Source organism: Equus asinus, chromosome 6 (assembly GCF_041296235.1).
Source record: "Equus asinus isolate D_3611 breed Donkey chromosome 6, EquAss-T2T_v2, whole genome shotgun sequence".
Lineage (NCBI taxonomy): Eukaryota > Metazoa > Chordata > Mammalia > Perissodactyla > Equidae > Equus > Equus asinus.
The window spans coordinates 77,745,472-77,763,474 of NC_091795.1; positions in this window are offsets into that span (position 1 = coordinate 77,745,472).

The following is an 18,003-nucleotide window of genomic DNA, read 5'->3' on the forward strand; positions in this document are numbered from 1 at the left end:
AGGTATCTAGAGTAGTCAAATTCATACAAACAAAAAATAAAATTGTGGTTGCCAGGGGCAAAGGGGAAGTGAGGAGCTGTTGTGTAATGGGTATGAAGTTTCAGTTTTGAAGGATGAAAATGTTCTGGGAATTGGTTGTGCAACAATGTGCACATGCTTAGTAATACTGAGCTGTACCCTCCAAAATGGTTAAGATGATAGATTTTATGTTATGTGTATCTTGTTATAATTTAAAAACTAAACTGGGTTTTCTAACAAAAAAACAAACAAGAAAAGGGAAGTAGGAGAGTCAGAATCAGGGAAGGAAGTGTAAGGATGAAAGCAGAGATTGGAGTGATGCACGGCCACAAGCTAGGAATGCAGGCAGCCTCTGGAAGCTGGAAAAGGCAAGGAAACAGATTCTTCCCTGGAGCCTCCTGAAGGAACACAACTCTACAGACACCTCAGCTTTAGCCTTGTAAGACTAACTTTGCACTTGTGACCACCAGAACTGTAAGATAATACATTTATGTTATTTTAAGCCACTAAATTTGAGGTAATTTGTTACAGCAGCAAAAGGAAACTAATATATCACCTGATTTTCCGAAAGTCATATTTTATATTGTTTTCTTATTAATTACTTTGTGCTATTTATAATTAGTTTTAATTCGGTTACCACACATAACTGTACTCTTCCTAGTGTATATTATTTCCATAAGTCTGACTTAGCAAACACTCAAGTGGTCGGTGACAAATAGAAATGGCAAGCAATAGGATATATTGGAGTACATGAGGAAGCCATTTGGTGTAAACCTAGTTCGGCCTGACTGCTTTTTCCAAAAGGGCCTGATGTGGCCATTGAGCACACATTGTATATCTGCTTTAAACATTTCCTATGGCAAAAACAAATAGCCTTAAGATAAAGGTGCAGCTTCCCCCCACATTGGCATTTCCTTAAGGATAAGCATCTTTCCTTAGGCTAGGAACTGATTGCTGTGCTCACCTGTGACCACCCAGCTCACAGACCTGCCACCCTGTGTGTTCACTGAGATAGCTATCTACCTGCTGCGTCCATCAATCACTGTGCCGACAGAGCAGTCTCGCGACTATTGTAAAAGGGACATTTCAATCATATGTGAAACATCCTGTTTGGGGGTATATAACCACTCTGTGCACCCCACTTCTTCAGTGCCCTTTCTTCCTTCGGGAAGAAAGGCCCCAGGCCATGGTCCTCAGATTTTAGCTCAGAATAAACTCATCCCAAATTTTCATTTATAGATTGGTTATGGGTTATTTTCGTCGACGTCAGGGAACAGAACCTCGGCCAACAAACCCCTGGGCCTTACTTGCATCAGGTTGCACCAACCAAGAGGATATGGTAATATCCTCCCTAAGTTTACTTAAAACCAACAACAAAAATGTTAGTAAAATTTCTACAGACTTTCCCCACAATAAAAACTTTTACATATCAAACTCTGAGTCTTGGGGTAAGGATAGATAAAGGTCCCAAGTCAGGCGGGGCAATTTGGAGAGCAGAGTAAATAGTGGTGAGGAACAGGGGCTTCACACTTGTTTAGTCTGAGCTGACCCCCAGCACTGCTGCTTCCTAGCTGTCTAACCATGGATAAGAATGCCTGATAGCTTAGAGCCCAGAGACCTTTGCTACTGACTTTTTGTGTGCAGGTAGGTTTTGAAAGGAGTTGAATGGCTCATTTTTCACCTCCATGATATAAATCATGTCAGACATTGGCAGTATTTCAAGTACTCTCGCGATTCAGGGTTGAACCACACAAGAGAGCTATCAGGCATTTGCAGTCTACGAGGTGACCTTAACATTCTGTAATGTGGGTGGTACAGGGAAAACAGCAAAACCTGCTCACTCAAGACTCAGCTTCATAATCAAGAGTCATGGAAATAATAACAAGAACCAACGCAACAGCAACTTTTATCAAGCGCTTAATAGGTGCCAGGGACAACAGCTCAGCCCTTGACAGCAGTTGCATGATTTAATTCTCAAAATAACAGTAAGACTATCACTATTTTGAGTAATTAAATTGAAGTTCTTATCCGTGGTTAGACAGCTAGTGACAAATTTTATTGCCACAAGCATTTTTAAGTCTACTTTGCTCTGAACTGTTATTGAGGATTGATACAAAAAAATGATCGTGTGAAGAATTTGCACCTTCTGCAAAAATATCAGTATCAGTCAACACTGGTAGGTTGTGAGTAGCAGAAATCCAGCCTGAAGTAACTAAAGCATAAGAAGGAAATTTATTGGTCCACATTACCAAAGAACAGGAAGGGTGGTTTGATTTGGCCTTAGGAAATGTAGATGCAGTCAAGAATAGCTGATTCTGTCTCCATTTCTGTTTCTCTTTGCAAGTTGACTCCTTACACTTTCCTGCCATGGCCTCGAACAAGCTCTGTGCTTACATCATAATGGCTACCTGACCAAAAAGGAAAGTCATTTCCCTGCAATCTCCAGTTAGGAAAGTCCCAGAGAAGGATTCTGATTGGCCTGGCTGGATCAGAGACCAGTCACCATGGTCAGATGTGTAGGGTCTTGTGATTGGCAGCCCTGGTACCTCCCCAGTACCGTAGGTTGGAGTTGGCAGAATGGCTATCTTAGTCAATATGGGCTACTATAGCAAGCCACATAGACTTGGTGGCTTATAAACAACAGCAATTTGTTTCTCACAGTTCTTGAGGCTGGAAGTCCAAGATGAGGGTGCCAGCAGGGTTCGTTTCTGGTGACAGCCCTCTTCCAGGTTGTAGACTGCTGACATCTTGTATCCTCACATGAGAGCGAGCTAGCTCTTTGGCCTATTCTTTCAAGGGCACTACTCCCATTAATAAGGGCTCTATCCTCATGGCCTAATTACCTCCCAAAGGCACTACATTCAAATATCGTAGTATTGGGGATAAGGGCTTCAAGATATGAATTTTGGTGGAGAGACACAAGCATTCAGTCCATAACAATGGCATTCCCCAAAAGAAGGGTGGTTCTGGGCAGACAGAGCCATATATTTTTATTGCTCAAGAGGTTGCCAGGATGCATTCCAGCATCTGTTTTAAAAGTTCCTTGGTAACCAATTAGCCCTTAAGCAAAGGCTCAGAGATAGGAAGTGTCAGTTTGCTTGGGGAAGACAGGAAGACTGAGGGACTCTTTAAAAGAATAGCATCTATAATAATGGGTAGTGGCCATAGACAAGGTTGGAAGCCCTGGCTGATAATAGATCGTAGACAGACCATAAGGGCCAGTCTAAGAAATTTGACTGGACCAATACATTTCTTTTAAAGTTTAATTACAGGTAAGTTTGTTTTTAATCCCAAAGACTTTAAGGTCTTAAGATCCTCAATTTCAAGTTTTTCAAAACCTATGTTTTTAGGAGCAGAAGCCTCACTACTAGAAAGGGAATACTATATGCAAATTTTTATTGAATATCAATTGAGTCTGTTAAACATATATAGTGACAGGACTGATGAATTTAGGAGTTTTATCAAGTTACTGTATTAGTCATGGTTCTCCAAAGACACATAACCAATAGAATATATATATATATATGTAAATCTCTAGACTTCCCACATTTGCTGTCTGCGAGCTTGAGACCCAGGAAAGCTAGTGATGTAGTTCAGAGGCCTGGAGGCAGAGCGCTGACGGTATAGATTGCAGTGTGAATCTGAAGGCCTGAGAACCAGGAGTGCGGAGAGCAGGAGAAGATCCATGTCCCAGCTCAAACAGTCAGGCAGAGAGAGGTTGAATCCAACCTTCCTCCGCCTCATTGTTTTATTCAGGCCCTCAATAAATTGGATTCAGGGAGTGCAATCTGCTTTACTCAGTCTACTGATTCAAATGCTAATCTCTTCCGGAAACACCCTCACAGACCTACCCAGAAATAATGTTTAACCAGATATCTGGGCATCCCATGATTCAGCCAAATTGACACATAAAATTAACTATCACAATACCTTTACATCCTTACTATAATTCTGAATTTTAACTCGTGCCAGCTGAATAAACTTTGATCTGAAAAGATTTCGTGTTATAGAGTTCACAGAAAGAACTTCATTTTGAAAAAGATTGTAATTATTTCAGTAATCTTGGAGGTGACTCATGGCTAGCACATTTTTGACCTCTGCAGATGTGTTCTCTGGCTCCAAAATGGACTTTGGAGAATGAACAAACTGATCACTTCTTGGGGGGAAAAAAGACACAGAGAGAGAGACAGGATTTCAAAGATACAAAGATAATGACCACATAGTAGATAGAAACATAGATCAATCCTTGTTTATCAAATTATAAATAGCCTTCTATTTCCCCAGTGTCGTGGCCATTGTGTTCCATTGTGTTCCTGGGAAACCTCACGTCATTTAACATGTACCAGGCAAGTAGGGTTAACTGGACCCACTTTAACAGCTCTGTTTCACTCGTGCAGCTTAGCTCAGTAAGAATTCTGCAGAAAGACTTCAAGCAGAGCTGAGCTTTGTCTTTCGTGGATGTGCCTTCTGAATTTCAAGATGAACACACCATGAATAATAACCAGTGCCTTTTGGGGATGGTACATGGCAGTACAATACACTGGAAGCCTTTTTAAAAAAAAATTTTTATCAGAGCTGCACTATGTCATTGTGTTTATTTCCTAGAAATTATTGAGAAATTTTAGGACTTTATTTTTTTAATCCAGTTTTTTTTTTCATAGTTCAATACTTTAATGTGGTGAAATACATATTTTTTTTTCTTTTTCAGTTTTTTTTTATTGAGTTATTGATAGGTTACAATCTTGTGAAATTTCAATTGTACATTAATGTTTGTCAGTCATGTTGTAATTTTTTAATCCAGTTTTTGAGTGACGTATGCAGAATGTAGAGTAGACCATTCGTAGTATTCTGTGTGACGTGTGAACAAGTTGAAAAGGCTGACAAATTTAATAAAGGGTGAGGAACTCAGGTAAAGGGAAGGAAATGGTAAAAGAGAGATTTTTATAATTTAAAAATTTTGGTTTTTTAAACCAAAAATTGTATCAAGAGGTATTTAGTTACCCCGTGCTTCACAAAGTTTTGCTTTATGTGCTCCCAAATAAATCACAACAATAATAACAATGATAGTTAGTACTTATATAGTATTTACCATGTGCTACTGAGTATTCTAAGTATTTATCCAGATTTTAATTTATGTAATCCTCACAACAACTCTATGGGATGGATACCATTATTACCCCCATCTTATAAAAAGATAGCAATACTGAGGCATAGAAAGGTTAAGCATTTGGCCCATGGCCCACAGTAAACAGTAGTGCTTACTCTAGCCCTCACGCAGCCTGGCTCCAGAACCTGTGCTCTTAACTGCTATGCCACAATACCTGATTAATAATTTTTCCATTTGTACAGAAGTTTGCATTCTAGAAGATACTTGTATACTCATTACCCTTATGAATAAATAGTAGGTGAATTTTACGGTTCAGGATATTGAGTCTCAAAATGACTTCAAATGTCACAGAGTAAGTGCGTGGCAAAGACTGGATTCAAATACAGAGCTTCTGAAACCAAGCCCACACTCATTCTCCTAGTCCACACTTCTCTCTTTAAAGTCAAGTAAGACTCTAAACCAACAGTTCCAGTTTCTGGAACTTAGACTGTGAAAACACTTATCCAACAGTGCAAGAATATATGTAAAAGAGAGTTCTTTCAAGCACTATTAGTGATACAAAAAACAAACAATCATGAAATGATCTAAATGCCTATCAGTAGGGAAGTGGTTCAGTAAAATACAGTACAAACTTACCATGGTATCTTGTGTTAGGAAGTGGGTTCATAGGCACTGCCATAGAATGGTGCTTGTGTATTATTTTTAAAGTGAAAAGAGCAAGTCGAAAAGGGTAACCATAGCACAAAATCATTATTTTTCAAATCCTGGATACGTACATGTTTTCATTCTTTCATTCAGTAAATATTTACTGAACACTTACTATGTAGCGAGCACTGCTTTAGAAACTGGGGACGCAGTGCCGAATAAGATCATGAGTGATGGACTCTGGTGAGAGAGAAACTGAACGAGGAAGTAAGTAAACACCCGCAGATTATTGCTAGGGGCCTTGAAGAAAACCTAAGTAGTGTCTAGGGTAGGGGTGAGACAGCTATTTGTGGTTGTGTAGGAGGAGATATTTGAGAAGGAACACCACATGAAGATGCTAGGGAAGAGTGTCCCAGACAAAGGGGACAGAAAATTGAAGGTGCCTGCGTGGAAGGAGCTCCACGTAGCCTAGAAAGGCTAGTGAGCCTGGGGCTCAGGGACTGAAAGGAAGGGGTTTGAAAGTGGGGCAGATCTGGTAGGACCAAAGGGATTGGATTTGATTCCAAACGTAATGGAAAGTCAGTCCTTTAAACCTCGTTCTTCATTTTGCATTTTAAACAATTCCTCTGACTGCTGTTGGAAGCATGAAGATCAGTCAAAAAGCGAATGCGGTAATCTGGGTGAGAGTAGACAGTGGCTTACGCTAGGGCAGGGCTAACAGACACAGTGAGAAACAGCACAATTTGGGATATATTTTGAAAAGAGAGTAAACAGGCTTTACTGATGCGTTGGATGTGGGATGTGGGGGAAAGAGAAACCAAGGCTGACACTCAGATTTTAGCCTGAGCAATGAGATGAATGTTGGGGCCTTTAGTGATAGGAAAGCACTGGGGCCTCAAGGAATGGGTTTGGGCAGGAGGGGTGGACAAGAGTCAAGAGGCCTGCTTTGGACTTGGTAAATTTGAGCTGCTTATTTGGAATACAAGTAAAAATATGGGAGGTGGTTGTATATCCACATGTATGCGTTACCAGCTGGGAGTTGACTAGAATGGCAGAGAGGTGAAGCAGAATTTATACTTTTTCTTCACAAGCTTCTGGATCTTCTAAAGAAATTTTGTTTTTTACAGTAAGCTTCTGTTTCATTGATAATTTTTTTGTGTATGAGGAAGATTGGCCCTGAGCTAACGTCTGTACCAATCTTCCTCTATTTTATGTGGGATGCTGCCACAGCATGGCTTGATGAGCGGTGCTAGGTCCGCACCCCAGTTCTGACCCTGTAAACCCCCGGCTGCCGAAGCAGAGCATGTGCACTTAACCACTACACCACCAGGCCAGCCCCTCTTTGATAATTTTTAAAATTCAAAAGAGAAAAATGTATGTAAGTGGAAATATATGCATTTGTGTAAAATAGAGAAAGGTCTGGAAAGAGAAACACCAAACTGTGAACAATGATAACCCATAAGCAGTTTAACTTTTACACTTATGTATTTATTGGCTTCTTTTTAAAAATTAAATAAAGAGCCTTTCTAGTTTCAATAAAGAAGTCAGTGCAAGTAAGGGCAGCTTGTGGTCTCTATACCACCTCTGCTTCCAGCAGAAACCCCAGGCACCTGTCTCCTTCCTGTACCCTGAGGCCTCAGTGCCTCTCCTTTCTTGTCCATTTCTTATCCACTTCTGCTCTCCTCTGCCTGGGATTAATAGCTACACTGTTTGTGAGAAAGACTCATTCTTCTGTTTAATATTAGTGGTTAATAAAGAAAATCCATCTTTCTCTTTGAAAATAAAGACCACATCCACAAATTTGAAATCTTAACAAATTCAGTTTGTGGAACCATAGAGCTGAAGGGACCTGGAGATTGTGTAGCCCAACTCTCTCATTTTACAGGTGAGAAAATCAAGGTTCTGCAAGAACAAATGATTTTGTCTTCATCGCAGGTGGGTTATAAGGGCAATAGCACAGTCTGATGAAGCATGCTGCCACTTTGCAATCAGTCAGACCCCCGTGGTCCCTTCTCATCATCAAGGTACCATGGTAGTTGAATTCTTCAACAGGATTGAAATATGGGGGCTGGTGTGGGGAATGTCCTACCTAAGCTCTGGGGAGGATGGATCAAATCTCCCCAACACATAGCAGAGGGCGTGGGTCACACATGCTGAGCCCCAGCCAGGCTCTTGCTCCATCATACAGTCACAGATTCTCTCTGTGGGTCAGTTCAGGTCTTCCAAGGAGCAGATGCCAAGATAGGATTAGATGTACAGAGAGTTAATGCAGGAAACACCTGCAGAGGCTAGAGGGGTGGAGTGGGTGTTCTTGATCCCCTCATGGCTTGTACTATACACCTTGCTTGGGAGAGGTAGGAGTGTTTCTGCTCCTCATGTGGCTTCCACTAAGACTATAGGAGGAGTGGCTTCATTATTACTGGTGGTGAAAGTCCTGACTCTCCAGGAGGCCTCCTCTGAGCCTCTGACAGCAGCCCAGTGGAGAGAAGGAGAGACACTTCATTAGTGCAGGATGGGGATGTAAGTCCAAGATCACTATGTGGCCTCCACTGACACTACATGTCTGGTAGTGGAGGGGGAGAAGGTAAGTTCTAGCTCCCCAGTAAACCTTCATTGACACCACTCTGGCAGGGGGCTTGGGTCACCTTGTTACAGCCTGGTGAGGGTGGAAGTGTAGGCTCCCTCAGCTGGTGAGGGTGGGGATGGGGATTTTTTTCCTGGTATTTGGCTGAAGTTGAGTGTTTGGTGTCTAAAATTTTCTCATTTGCTAGACTGCACTTTTCTTGATTCTTTGGATAGAGAAAGCAGGCTTTCGTTGCTGGCTTTTTTTTGTTGCCGTTTCTGAGTTGCTGGCTTCTTCAGCACCAAGTCTGGGATATATGAGGCAAAAGGAAACTCAAGGAACTCAGCACTGTGTCATTCCTTGTGTTCCAAGGCCCCTAGCCTGTATTCCTTCTCTCCACCTTCAGAGTCTTCTTTTGTTTGTATTATATACAATGCCCAGGGTTTTTAGTTGTATTTAGCAGGACAAATAGGGAAAAGTACATCTACTCTAGCCTCCTGGAAGTCCTTTTGTAACATTTTCGCAAAGGTAAATTGTAAGAATAAAATCTAATGTCAGCTCAGTCCTTTGTTTTCTCAAGAAGCCCCCCAGGCCCCGAAGGAGTCACCACACCAGAAGAAGTGAGGAGGGGGAGCCCGGTGAGGCTCCTGTCACAGGCTGGCTCCTCCTGGAAGCAGACTCTCAGATGGAGCTAGCATGGAGGAAGTTCAGTAAGGAGCGCTTGTGGGATCAACACCCCGGAAGAGAAGGGAAGGGGTGGAAGCATGATTGTGGATAGGGAGATGTCAAGTGTCCATGGAAGCCTCAGCTGACCCTACAGGGCATTCTGAAGGTGGCATGAGCTTTCAGAGCCGTCCTGAGCTGGTAAGAGAGGGTCAAACCTTTTATACTCCCACATCATCAGTCACAGGATGTGGGTCATCCTGAAGAGGGATGTGAACTTTGGCAAGGCAGTTTTCTTCACCAAGGTCATCCCCAGAGGGGGCTGACAGCTGAGGGTGGTCTGCCAGCAGTTCTTCCAGCATCTGGAGAATAAGTTTGTCATCCTGAAGGGTGCTCTGTGTGACACATCACAGCTTTTGCCACACATGCCTTTCTGCAATGGACTAGTGACAGAGAGCTCTGATTGCTATCCTTAAGTTGTGGCCAGACCTGGGGGTTCTCGGTTCCCTACTGATTTTCTATGTTCTTGATTACTGTTTTCAAGGAAGGGATAAGCCTTGGATGTGGGCAGTTTTCTCTGGCTACATAAGACTAGATTGTAGCAAAGGGTGCAGTGTTCTAACCCGGTCCTACCCTATCATGTCTGGCTCCGGTCAGCTTTGCTTCAATTTAAACTCTCTTTCTTCAAGACTGAGCTGCTGTCTTTAACGGGAATGTAAACTGGTGCAGATACTATGGAAAACAGTCTGGAGATTCCTAAGAAAATTAAGAATAGAACTACCATGTGATCCAGCCATTCCACTTCTGTGTATTTATCCAAAGAACACAAAAGTACTAAGTCAAAAGATATTTGCACCTCTCTGTTCATTGCAGCATTTTTCATAATAGCCAAGATTTTGAAACAACCTAAGTGCCCATCAATGGATGAATGGATAAAGAAGATGTGGTATATATACACAATGGAATACTACTCAGCCATAAAAAGATGAAATCTTGCCATTTGTGACAACATGGATGGACCTTGAAGGTATTATGCTAAGTGAAATAAGTCAGAGGGAGAAAGTCAAATACCATATGATTTCACTAAGTAGAAGATAAAAGCAACAACAACAAACAAATACATAGATACAGAGATTAGATTGGTGATTACCAGGGGGAAGGAGGGAGGGAAGAGGATGAAAGGAGTAAAATGGCACATGTATATGGTGATGAATTGTAATCAGTCTTTGGGTGGTGAACACGATGTAGTCTACACAGAAATAGAAATGTAATGATGTATACATGAAATTTATATAACATTATAAACCAACGTTACCTCAATAAAAAAAATAGAAAGAAAAGACTGAGCTGCCACCTTTAAAAACATTAACGTTACTAATAATATGACTATAATTTACCAAGCATCACTGTGTTTCTCTCAATTTTATTTCATTGAGTGCTCACAACCACTCTATGGGGTAGGAATTATTATTCCTCATTTTGCAGATGGGGAAACTGTGGCTTAAAGAGATTAAATAACTGGCCCCAAATCTACAAGCAGAGTCAGAATCCAACTCTTGTGCCTTATCCACCACACCGTGCCATCTGCCTCTGTTCACTAGGGTCTCAGGCAGCTTAACGGAGACATTGTTATGTAGCGTGTTCCCTCTATGCTCTGTACAAAATGAGACTGGCACGTGTAATTTCAGTTTTAAAAGAGAATTTGGAAGAAAACATTTCAAAATATTTACTGTGGTTATCTATAGATTTCTAGGGTTACAGGTGATTTTGTTTTCTTCTATACTTTTCAGTGTTTTCTAAAAATTTTATAAGAACATATATTACATGTAAAAATAGGAAAAAGCCTTTAAATAAGAAAATAAACAGTCAGACAAAAAAGATTTTCAAAAATGGAGCCACCTGTCAGTGGGCAAAGTGTGAAAGAAAAGCAACGGGGTCCAAGAATAGACTCGATTTATAAACTCTGCCCTCATTTGTAGAAAAGATTCCATTTATGTACTGGATGAGTTTCTGAAATGTGGATTCTAAATTAGTTTTTCCTAACGTGAAACCTATTTTAAAATAGGATAGGGAAAGTACTTACATAAGTAAATATTGTAGTAATTTCCTTTGTAAAGTTATAATACATTTATCTGGACTTCACAGTTTACAGAGCATTTTAATATATACCCTCTAGTTTGACCCTCCCAACATCGATGTGCAAGACATTGCTTGCTTTCTTCTTTTTACAGGCACCAAACCAGCCTGAGATTCAGAATTTTCAGTACACTGATCATTACAGCTAGAAAAAATTCCATCTAGGACTTAAATTCATGTCTTATGACGGCTCAACCTGGCCATCTTCCCACTATACCAGCCTTGAATTTATTTATCTTATAAATAATAATTTCCACGTCTACTTGACGTGAATTTGTTTATAAAGCATTTCTTTCATTAATCTATTCTAGAGCTATTGAGTGCCTGCAATGTGCCAGGCCTCCTCCCTTGAGGGGGGACATGAAACAGACAGGATCCTAGTCTCTTGAATGTAGAGCCTGGGGACCACGGCTTGGGGTCGTGGGAGAGAAAACCAACTGAACAGGATCATGTCAGATGGTGGCTGAGCATGATAGTGACAAGTGTGATGCTAGGGCAGAGGGAGGCTCATGGGTGCAGGGGTACGGGGTTTCTTCAGGAGGGGTCTTCCGGGGGCTTTCTGAGGGAGTGGTATTTGGGCTGTACCTGGAGGAGGGAGCCAGTAATGACTGGGGAATTAGAGCATTCCTGTAAGAGGGAGCCAGAAGAGCAAATGTCCTGAGGTGGCAAGAATGGACTTGGTTTGTTGTAGGAACCATAGCAAGGTCTGTATGACTGGACTGGGGGCTCTTGTAGGGCTGGTGGACTATGGCTAAGAATTTCCCCATGACTGACTTTCAGCCTCCCACAGAGCAGGGAAGGGGCACCAGGTTCTTCCCAGGGGCTTTTGTGTGAGCCACCGCCAGTGTGGTCTGGTGGGCTCCAGACCTGGCCCTGGCCCTGGCCCTTGCCCTGGCCCTGATTGCATCCCATTCTTGGACAAACGGCTCCTTGTCCGTTTCTCAGCCTCAGCTTCCGCACCCGTGTAGTGCAGAGGTTGTCACTGTCCTTCTCTCCTACTGACTTCATTTTTTTTCCCTTCCTCAGGAGATTGTAAGCTCTGTGAAGACTGGAATGAGGTTTTTGTTTTATATCCAACTTCTCCACACACACTCCCAATCCATCCATCCACCCACACCCAAAAACATTGAGGCCATTTTTGTTAAATCAGGACAGATCAACTGGTACAGAAGATAGGGATTTAAGAGATACACAGAGGTTAAAATAAGCTGGATTTGTTGACCAATTCTAGAAACTAGCAATTAAATTAGCTATAAAAAGGAAAAGAGGCACGTGTAGGCACTGCAGCTGGCTTGTGCTAGCTCCCAGCCAGCCGCACCATCTGGGGCCTGGGGCGGAGCTCCACCAGCTTATCCACTCCCTTCCTCAGGGGTGAGTTGCTGGGAAGAAATGTGCTGTCTTGCCTGATAGGCTCTTTGAAAGTCAGGCCTCCTGGTCTACAAGTCTTTTTTTTAAAGTATGCTTTTTGGTGAGGATGATTGGCCCTGAGCTAACATCTGTTGCCAATCTTCCTCTTTGTGTTTTTTCCTCCCCAAAGCCCCAGTACATAGTTGTATTTCCCAGTTATAGGTCATTCTAGTTCTTCTAAGTGGGATGTGGTCACAGCATGGCTTGATGAGCAGTGTGTACATCTGTGACCAGGATCCGAACCTGCGGACCCCGGGCTGCTGAAGCAGAGTGTGTGAATTTAACCACTCGGCTACGGGGCAGCCCCAAGTCTGGAAGTCTTTCTGGAATGAAATTTACCTGCCTGAACAGCCCATGTTTAATATTTATGGTTCTGCCCTAACTACATCTTCTCTGAAGAAATTAGTAAAAGAAGGAGTAGATGATGTTTGCTCAGCTTCAACCCTAGGAATAGAAGAAGGAGCTTTCCAAATTCAAATCTGAGCATTCACTCCCAGGTTGCCTCCCCTGCCCCCCGCCCTGGGGCTCCCCATCCTCAGAAGGAAGTCCAATGTCCTTATGAAGCCTTTTAAGTCCCCACAGTCCTAGCTCCTGCCTCCTTTCCCAGTGTTACCCCGACCATTCTGTTTCTCTCGCTCTATCTTCCCACCTTCTCTTGGTCCCTGGTGTTGGCCATCTGGGACTCTCTCCCAGGGCTGGGAGTTCTCTCCTCCCTTCCCCTTGCCCCGGTCTTTGGCAGGTGAACGCGTTCCTATCGTCATCTCTCATGTCTCAGTTTAACTATGATTGACTCTTGGAGATCCTACCTGGGACAGGGCTTCTTCTGTTCACATTCCCTGAGCCCTCCAAGTCCCCCTAACTCTTGCACCTCGTTGTAATGTGCTTTTAATGCCTGGCCTCCCTGCGGGCGGGGGCTGTGTCTGTCTTGTGCACATGGTGGCCTTTCTGCTTAGATTTTAGAGTGAAATTTAGGGGATCTCTTTAACTTGTTTCTTTTTTCTTTCTTCTTCTCCCCAAAGCTTCCCCCCGCCCCCCAGTACATAGTTGTATATTCTAGTTATGAGTGCCTCTGGTTGTGCTATGTGGGACGCCGACTCAGCATGGCCTGATGTTCGGTACCATGTCTGTGCCCAGGATCCAAATCAGTGAAACCTCAGTCGACTGATGTGGAGTGTGCCAACTTAACCACTAGGCCATGGGACCGACCCCTAACTTGTTTCTTTGACTCTGGTAATTGTTGAACTGAACAGGGCCTGTGGCTAGGAAGGGGAAGGTGAGATAACAGTAACTATGACAGAAATATTTTTAAGCTCTTACCTATGTCAGGCTCTGCTCTAGGCTCTTTACGTAAATGATCTCATTTAAGCCCCACAATTGCTATTATTATTTTCACTCTGCAGTCAGTCTTGGGGTGGGGTGAGCAATGAGTATTAGGTGGGAAGAAAATCAAGAAGATGGTGGGAACTTGAAGTAAAAAGAAAAGCAGGCTCAATCTGGGGGTCTGCTCCAAGAAAGGGAAAGGGCCCCAGGACGCTGGCGTCCAGGCTGGGAAGTGCTTCTGGTTGCTTTGTTAACAACAGATAGGGTTTACGTGGCGCTAGTCAAATGCTGGGTGTTGGGCTAATAGTGCTTTATATGCATACCTCATCTCATCTGCACGACAGCTCACTGAGGAAAAGGAACTTCAGCACAGTTAGGTCACCTGCTCAGTGTCACCCAGCTGGTAAGTGGCAGAGCTGCACCTGGAGCCCAAATTGACTCCTGACTTAGTCTGGAGCTGCTATAACAAACTACCCTAGGCTGGGTCACTTAAACAATAGACATTTATTTCTCACAGTTTTGGGGTCTGAGAAGTTTGAGATCAGGGTGCTGACATGGTCACGCTTAGTGACAGCCCTTTTCCTGGCTTGCAGACAGCTGCCTTCGTGCCTTCTTGCTGTGTCCTCACATGGTGGAGAGACTGAGAACACTGGTCTCTTCTTCTTCTTATAAGGACACTTGTATAGTCCCAGTGAGGGGGCCTTACCTTCATGACCTCATCTGAATCCAGTTACCTCCCAAAGGACTTATCTCCAAATACCATCACACTGGTGATTAGGGCTTCAACATATGAATCTTAGGGGACATGAACATTCAGTCCAAAACAACCCCAAAGTCCGCTTGCTCACTGGGGCATTCCAAGATGGTCAGTGAAGCACCAAGTTCTAGTTCACTTCTTGGGTGTAGCCGAATGCATTTACTTGAAGCACTGAGGCTGTGTTAGGGATTTATACAAATGATACACCACCCAGATCAGCAAGTCTAAGTCTGTAAGGGCAGTGCAGAACCTGACTTTGTCCCAATAAAAGACAGACAATTTTAACTGAGATCCCTCAGTCTGGAGGCCACCAGAGAATTCCTTGAGCTCAGCCTGGTCTCTTGAATCGAAGACATTTGGGGCTAGTGCCCCAAGTAATTTCTCTGCTCCCTGGCTGAGCCTCCTCCCTCTGATATCCACAAATCTCAGCCTCTTCTATAAAAGTAAAAATTCTCTTTCTCAAGCTGAGCCTTCTGCCGCAGTCACATGCCCAAGGTCTATTCTTTCCTGCAGTTTCTTCTTCCTGAGCCATTCCATCTCTCCAGATATGGTGACCAACTCATCCCTGTTTGCCTGAGACTTTCCTGGTTTTAGCACTGGAAACCCTTTGTCTTAGGTCCCCATTCCATCCAAGTCAACCTGGACAGGTGGCCACTCTACACCAGAAGAGGGCAGAGGAATATTTTTTCTTATCCAGATACCATTTCTTTAGCTCTCAATGTATGCAGCCTGTCTGATTGTGTGGCAAACTTTCACCAACGTCCCAGAAATTAGCAGGTTAAGAGCGAAAAATTTACTTGTTCATAGTTGACTTGTTTCGTGCCCGCATGTCCCCTTTTGGACACTAGATGGCGGCCTCTCCCCCCTGGTTTAAAGAAAGAGGACCAGTATCACTCAACGGGCCTTTTGGAAGTGCTAGCCATCTGGGAAAACCATGGGCCAGAGGATTAAAAGAGAGAGAGAGATGTGAAATATATGTATTTGTGGGACAGACTGGAATAAGCAGATTAGTGAAATGGCAAGTGATAAAAAGCAAAAAATGTCAGATTTGGCTTAAAATTCAAGCATTTAGAATTTAGGATGGCAAGAAAGGCATGCTGTTTCACTGCAAGTGGGTCTAATTTCACCATCTGATCCAAATAACACATCCATTGTGAATAAATTGTGTAAAGGAGGAAAAAAGCTAACTGGAGTTAGAGAAGCCAAACGCATGGAACAGAAGACCTTCTGGGTCGATTTAATTACAGCTTCGGTTCTCTGGGTGAGTGAACAGCATAGTAGAGAAGACATCGATCCCTTCAGGTGTGTTTAACCAGGCTGGGCTGACTGGTTGAAGACAGGCTGACAAAGCTTGCAGCAGAGGCCCCTTGTGAGGCTGAATGACTCATACCACCTGCAGAGAGCACAGTTGCCATGAGCTTGCTCATCCTCCTCAAGGAGCTAAATTTACATTCTGAGAAAAGAACACTGTGGTGCTGGAGCTGGCGGGAGGGAGCAGGGAGGAGATGGGAAAGGAAAATGGCATCATCTTGGGGTGAGTCCCGGCTGATTTTAAACGGAATCACATGATGAGGGATTCGTGAGCGAGGCCAAGGGATGTTTTATGGAGAAAGTAGTATCTGAACAACTCTAGTTTTGTCTTTAAGCATCTGCCCCCCACCCCCTTAAATCCCAGGAAATACTAACATTGAATGTATGAAGCCCAGAAATTATGCTACTGCCCACCCCCCATCAAAACTTGAGTTAAGGATGAGCACACTGCCCTTCACACGCCATACTCGTTAACTCAGAGAATGATGGAGCTGGACTGGCCCTCACTGGCCCAGCGGTCCAGGGGCTTTTCAAACTGTTGGAGAGTCCTAGCTCTCCACAGGGTTACCCAGGGGTAACCTTAGACAGTGATGCATTTGATTCTGCACATAGAATATTTAAAATGTCTCAAGAAACTATCACTTTTATTATGGGCTCTGGAAAAATTTGGTTTGAAAAAAATCTCTTGTTAAACATACAAATTTGAAGCCCACAGATCAATTTTTTAGGCCCAGAGGGATGAAATCAAAGAACGGCTTTCCCTAGAGCTGATGATGCAGGGTGAGTAAACCCAAGTGGACATGGTTGTTCCTGGCAGAGCCTAATCAGAAGATACACATTTCCTGTCCTGCATCCCAAGTCCTTTGAATTCAGAGGAACAAGTCAAAAGAGGTCTCCAAAGTTATGAGCCTGGAGTGGAGTCACCAGTGTCGGTGATGAGGAAATTTTGAGGAGAGAACTCTGGAGAGGCGTCACCAAATGTGCTGCAGCTCAGACGTTGACGATAACCTCATCCTTCAGAGATTGCGAGTTCGATACCTAAAGAGGTTGTATCTGCTTTTTCTTAGACTCTTCGGCACTAGAGGAAGGATTTCACTCTTGTGCCCTGCAGGTGGGAGTCTGATAGCCATGAGCTGAGGACAGCCCTGAACTGCAGGACTGTTGGGAATGTCCCAGACTGGATAGAAATGTGATGTAAGTCGTGAGGGTAGTAGAGTGGAAGGTGCGCTGAACAGAAGGAAAAGAGACCTGGACCCCTTAATACCTCTGAGACTCAGTTTCTTCACCCGAAACATTAGTGATAATAATAGGGATTCTACCTACCACTTAGGGTTGTTTTGAGACACAAATCAAATTATACATGTGACCAGGTGTTTTAAAATAGAAAGTTGAATATTAAAAGTAGCTGACAGGGACTGGCCCCATGACCGAGTGGTTAAGTTTGCACACTCCACTTCAGCAGCCCAGGGTTTGCCAGTTAGAATCCTGGGCACGGACCTAAACACTGCTTATAAAGCCATGCTGTGGTGGCATCCCATGTAGAAGAACTAGAATGACTTACAACCAGGATATACAACTACATACTGGGGCTTTGGGGAATTAAAGAAAAGAGGAAGATTGGCAACAGATGTTAGCTCAGGGCCAATCTTCCTCACCAAAAAAAGAAAAAGGAAAAGGGAAAAGCATTAAAAACATCCAGTTAAAAAAAATAAGTAGCTGACAATTTTTGAGCACTTACTATCTTAAGCACTTTACCACGGCCAGTTCTCACAGAAGGACCTGTAATGAGCAATGACACCTTAACACAATGAATGTGGGAGTCCTACATTGTACTAGCTAAGAGCTGGAACTTTGGTATCACCAAGACCTGGGTTTGATCCTCTCTCTGACAGTTCCCACCATTGTGTGAGGCTGAATGGGTTACTTAACGCCTCTGAATTTCAGTTTCCTCAAGGGCTTATAGGACTGCGGTTGTACAGATTAAACAAGATAATGCATATAAACCATTTAGCAAAATTGCTTATCAATTGCTTACAAATATCAGATTAAAAAGGATACTTTTATGTGAACTTCTGT